General features: G+C 31.9%; 1 pseudogene; it reads left to right on the forward strand.

Annotated features, from left to right (window-relative positions):
• Window positions 1-269: 269 nt before the first annotated feature.
• Window positions 270-4,153, forward strand: LOC105308401 (annotated as a pseudogene).
• The last annotated feature ends 2,407 nt before the right edge of the window (window positions 4,154-6,560 follow it).

The following is a 6,560-nucleotide window of genomic DNA, read 5'->3' on the forward strand; positions in this document are numbered from 1 at the left end:
CTTATATCAGCATGAAACTCTAGTTTGATAACCTGTTAGCTTGCAACTAGGGTAAAAATCCTAAATCCTTCAAAGTTCTTGATACCCATTCATTAGTAGATAGTATATATTTTACGAACATAAATGCCTACAATAATAAACATCTTTTTCAAGTATTGTACATGAGGTAAATTATATATTTAAATCTTATAGTTAAAAGTTAATTAGATTGAAGGCTTTTACATTGCAGGTTATTCTCCCTACTTCCTATTCATCTGTACCTCTACGAGATGTATGTCAAAGAAAGGAGGTAAAATTCAATTTTTCAATTTGCTACTGCTGTGGCAAAGTTTTAATAATGCATAATATATGAGCCATATTAAAAAGAGATGTAGAGTTACCAGCAAATTTTAATTTTACTATTCTCATCCTTATTTATTATATTAATCGAGTTAACTAATTTGTAAAGAAAAAAATGTATTGGAAAGAGCTGGTTTTTGTCAAGATGGCAATATTTTCTCCAGATTTTCTAGGAGTCATTGTTCAAAAACACAAACCACATTTCCTAATCTACCATAACCTTTTTTTTATTTGACCACTGTCTTCTACAACTAGGTAAGAAACTAATAGAAAAGTTCAGTACTATTTCTAAGTCCTTTTATCTATGCTAAAAAGTAAAACTTAAATATTAAGATAAAATATGAATAGAAATAAAACTATTTTGTTCTATATAATGATGATGATAAGCCTAGGGGACAAATAAATAAAACTTAGTTCTTAGGTAAATTGCCCATTTTCCCCACTTCGCATCCCTCAGGAAAAACTAACTCAAATATATAGAAAACCAAGTTTTGATAATAATAAAAATATATCATCCATGCGCTCTTTGACAATGTTCATGATTTATAAATGCTGTTTTCCAAATGTTGTGAACCTAGAGGTGTTTATTAATTAAATGTTCCAATAAATTGATATTCCTGCTGTGCTACAGACTGGAAGGATTATGAATGAGCTCCCACAGCCCCAAAGTGAGAACAGAGGCATAGATAAAAACAGGTAGCATCTAAGCTAGCACTGACAGGTTCACAGTTTCTCCTTCAGTAATAGGTCCATAAGCCTTTTCAACTATTCTCCAAAATTCTGAGGTCCCCCAAATAATTCCATGATATATCACATTAGCTATGACACTGTACCTGATTACTAGAATAAACTGTTTGGAATATCTATATCTAAATGGTTTTGGTTCATTAAAAAGTCAAATAACCAAAACTGATGTTATACTCGAGCTATCCTGCTCTGTCTTGCCTGGAATTATCCCTTTGTCCAATGTCACTGTACCATAAGTCCTCTCACTTAATTAACATTATCGATAGGTTCTACAACTTTAAGCAAAATGGTATAAAACAAAACCAGTTTTACCATAGGCTGACTGATAAGAGTTCCTATGACATCCTATCAATATTATAACAAAACAACGTTGAACAACCTATGTATACTTTCCACCCATTACTCACTTAGTAGCCATCTCAGTTACCAGATTATCGCAGCATCAGAGAGCTTGTGTTCAAGTAACCCTTATTTTACTTAATAATGGCCCCAAAGCTCAAGAGTAGTGATGCTGGCAATTCAGATATGCCAAAGAGAAGCCAGAGAAGTGCAAAGTGCTTTATTTAAGTGAAAAGATGAGTTCTTGACAAGGAAAGAAAAAAAAATCATATGCTGAAGTTGCTAAGATCAAGAATAAATCTTCTATCCATGAAACTGTGAAGAAGAAATTGATGCTAGTTTTACTGTCGTACCTCAAATTGTAAAAGTTAGTGTGCAATAAGTATTTAGTTAAGATGGAAAAGGCATCAAATTTGTGGATTAAAGACATAAACAGAAAATGTGTTCCAACTGATGGTAACATGTTACGCCAGAAAGCACTGAACCTATACAAAGACTTTAAGCAAGGGATCCCCTACAACACTACCAAGCCATTTATTGCAAATAAGGGATGGTTATACAGATTCAGGAATAGGTTTGGACTAAAAAATATAAAAATTACTGGAGAGGCTGCATCTGCTGATAAAGCAGCAGCTGCCATACTTCAGCAGAGTTAAAGTTGATTAAGATTTGGTACTAGCCATGGTTTCAGGCATCCTCTGGGGATCTTGGAACATATCCCTCATGAATAAGGGAGGATTATATAATAGTAATTAATAATCAAGAACTATAATCCCAGTTAAATAACTACCAATTCACTTTTTAAAAAAGTCATGGAGCTAGGGAGGCTGGACCTGAGGGACAAGATGGAGTTCCTGCAATCCTGAAGCGTGGCCTGCAGCAGCTGTGGCAGCCTCCAAGGCTATCTACAAATTTTATTCAGAGCATATGATGTGAGGCTTAGTACATTAGTGGAGAAAGACAAATATGGAAACAAATACTATGAAGACAACAAGTAGTTTTTTGGCCGCTGCCGATGGGTTATTTATACCACTGAAATGAATGGCTAAAACACATTCTGGGATGTGGATGAAAGCATGGTGCCCCCTGAATGGCATTGATGGCTTCACTACATGGCTGATTCTCCAATGACAAAACCACATACTCCTAATAAATTCATCTGGACAAACCATAAATTCAACATGAGCGGCAATCCAGAATAATATGTACCTTATTCCACTATCAGAAAGAAGATTCAGGAGTGGGTCCTATTTTCAACACCTTACAAGTAAAGACAATGAAAAATAATTTAAACATGTAAAATATAGAGCTTTTCATGTAATTGCACTTTTACTGCTTAATATTAACTTCTTTAAAATTGTTTAAGAAAAAAAAGTTATGGAGTTTAACATAAAATTCTTTAAAAATCCAGTTATTAATTTCTACTTCCATCCTCAACTTTTCAAAGAAAGCAGTATTCTTTTATTCTCTCATTATTATTCTAACATAAACTACCAAGTATTTTTCATGACTTAAATAAGCTTATAAAAACTTTATTTTTAACTTTATTAAAACAATTTTATTTAAAGTCAATATTTCTGTTCTATCACTCAACTACATAATAGTTTGAAATTGTTTTCATAAAACTTCCTATTAGAAAAAAATTATGTTTTAAATTTCCTTTAAATATTTCTTAACTATACATTAGTTTCAAACCATAATCCCCATGCTATAATAGCTATCTTCATTTTTCATGCTCCATTTCAACATTCACCTATACATATACGATTTTTACCTATTTCATTAAAAAAATGCATTCATAAGCAAGTAGAGCAATGTTCTCATAGGATTACCTGTTTTGTTTAAATGTAAAGTTTACCTGTACTTGCATGATGAGGAAATTAAGATTTAAAATAAGAAATTAAAGTTTAAAATGATGTAAAAACTTTTATATAAAAATTTAAAAAATATCCTTACCAGGTGAGTTACTCCAATAAAGTGGGAAGGATCCGAACAATATTTAATGGCATTGTTTCACCACAAAAACTATCAGAGACACCTTTTCCACGAATCTCTATGAAAGTCTGAAAGAAATATGTGAGATTTAAATTTAATATGGAGAATATATATCAACCAGTCAAGAAGTACAGCATTCATCCTATATAAAATAACTTATCCATTGAACTTTTTGTGCTGAACTGCAGCCATATTTCTGTCAGTTCAAGTGATGATCTATATATGCGGGATTAATCTGATAAAGACAGTGAAGCTTAATCCTTCAGTATATCATAATCTATTCTGTATGCTAAGAGGATTTCAAATTTTAAAACTATACTGGAAGCAATGCTAGAAATTTACACAGAACAAGAATTATTTTCCTAAAATAATATTAGCTTTTAATGTCTATATAACATGAATGGACTTCTTTTAATGTCAAAAATGTCTAAAAATGTCTGTGTAACATTATGAACTTTTTAATTTATAAATGTCAAATGTCATATTTAATTTTTATGAGGTCTTCATTTGATGACATTTAATAAAAAATAAATCTTAAATACAGAGATTCATTTGGGAGGGTCTAGCTAGAAGTCAACGTGTTCTCATTTGTGATCACTTAATGAAGTTTCCATTATCAAGAGAGATGTGCTCACATAATTCACGAGTGAAAGACACCGTCAAGCTAAAAAGATCCCTTGCTTTACTCTGTAATTATCACTTTCTGTATAAAAATAAAATTATTCATGATGTATACAAGACACACCAATAATTTCTTTGAAAACCTGCCCCACTCATAACCCTGGAAGGGAAAGATCCCTTGTGCCATCTGATCCTATCCCTTCACTCCCAACCCTACCTCCAGAATGCAACTGATTGAAGCAATTTATTACTCTCTCCTGGGGATCTGGAATTAGAACATGAACACTTAATTGTGGGAAGAAGAGCCAAAAGTCATACAGACTCTAGGTCTTAGGCTATCCTTTTGAGATGGTCATGATGACCATATGCAAGTGAATATGTGGGCAGAATAGTCACTTTATATGAATTAGAAAGCATGCAGAGAAATGTCAACAAGCCAGGCAGTTCCAGTGAGTTATGTCCTCGAAGCTGTCAACAATTAAATGAAATGTGATGCACTTTTATATCAACTCTCCCCATCTTTTTACTTGAACTTTTTTGAATGGCTTTCTGCTTTTACAACCACATTCCCTGATTATGAAAATGATTCACAAGACATTTCATATAGTTTTATGAAATAATTAAGGACTTACATATAGTTTTATGAAATAATTAAGGACTTACAAAAATATAACAGCACAAAGAAAAAATTCTTTCAAATTTCCTTTAAAATATGAGAACTGATGATTTTTCAAATGTGAGAAGCTTGAGAGAAATGGCACCATTAAATAGATATTGCCCTTTATCCCTCAACAATTTGCAGCAAGGCACTTAAGCTGTGAAACTTCCTCAGCCCAGAAGACACTTTTTATTCTATTCTTACAGAATGTTGTCAAGATTTAATTTGAGTATCTACCTATCTCTGCCATTTTAGTGTGATTTTATTTTTTTAAATCTCTTAGATTATCTCATTCTTTTATCATCTTAGCATACAGTAGTCCCATAAATGGTTTTGCTTTCCACAGTTTTAGTTACTTGCAGTGAACCTCAGTCCAAAAATATTAAATGGAAAATTCCAGAAATAAACAATTCATAAGTTTTAAACTGCACACCATTCTCAGTAGCATGATGAAATCTTGTGCCATTCCACTCTCTACCACTTGGGGGAAACACTAGACAAAATCATCCTTTTGTCTAGTGTTTCTATGCTTTATACACTACCCGCCCATTATTCACTTAGTAGCCAGCTGGATTTTCAGATCACCTGCAGTAGAATCAAAGTGCTTGTGTTTAAGTAATCCTTACCTTACTTAATAATGGCCCCAAAGCACAAGATTATTGATGCTGGCAACTCGGATATGCCAAAGAGAAGCCAAAAAGTACTTCCTTTAAGTAAAAAGGTAAGTATAGTACAGTAAGATATTTTGAGAGAGACAGAAAGCACATTCACATAACTTTTATTATAGTATATTGTTATAATTGTCCTATTTTATTATCATTGTTGTTAATCTCTTTCTGTGCCTAATTTCTAAATTAAACTTTATCACTGGTATGTATGTATAGGGTTTGGTACTATCTGTGGTTTCAGATATTGATTGGGGGGTCTTGGAACATATCCTCTGCAAATCAGGGGGAACTACTGTACTTGTTTTATCACTTACTAAATGGAATGTTGACATTTTTATCTAGAAGTGGATTTTCCATTTCTTCTTTCAGTTCTACCAGTTTTTGCATAATGTATTTTAAAGCTCTGTTGCTAGGTACATAGATATTTAGAATTGATGAGTATTCTTGGTCCTTTATCATTGTGTAATATCTCTGGTAATTTTCCTTGCTCTGAAATTTGCTCTGTATAATAGTAATATGGCCAATCCCAATATTTTATTATTGCATAGTATATCCTTTTCTATCCCTTTAACCTGCCTATATCATTACATTTAAAGTGAGTTTCTTATACATAGTGTATGTCTTTTTTAAACATTATTATTGAATCTGACAATTGCTGTCTTTAATTCTTGTATTTAGACCATTTATATTTAATATAAATATTGATATGTTTGGATTTAAGACTAGTATTTTATTTTGTTTGTTCCTTTGTTTTCATCCCTGTTTCTCCTTTCTTGCCTTCTTCTAGATTGAGTATTTCTAGTATTTCATTTTATTTATTGTGTTTTTATTATATTTCTGTATATTTCTTTATTATACCTCTGTATATTTTTTTACTGGCTGCTCTAGGGATAACGATGAACTTATTTTTTATAAATCTTCTTAGAATCACTATTTTAACAATTCAAGTGGAATGTAAAAGCATTACCATCACAGAGACTCCTTTACTCTTACCCTTCATGTTGTAGTTATCTCATATGTTACATTGACATACATTGAAAACCCCACTTGACAGTTCTTATTTTAACTGTCAAATATATACTAGAGAACTAAAAAAAATAAGACTTTTTTATTATACTGCTTGACAATTTACCATTCTAGTTGTTCACACAAATGAACAGACTGGTATGACTGAAACATATCATTACCTATCT

Source organism: Pteropus vampyrus, unplaced genomic scaffold (assembly GCF_000151845.1).
Source record: "Pteropus vampyrus isolate Shadow unplaced genomic scaffold, Pvam_2.0 Scaffold571, whole genome shotgun sequence".
In the NCBI taxonomy this organism is placed as follows: domain Eukaryota; kingdom Metazoa; phylum Chordata; class Mammalia; order Chiroptera; family Pteropodidae; genus Pteropus; species Pteropus vampyrus.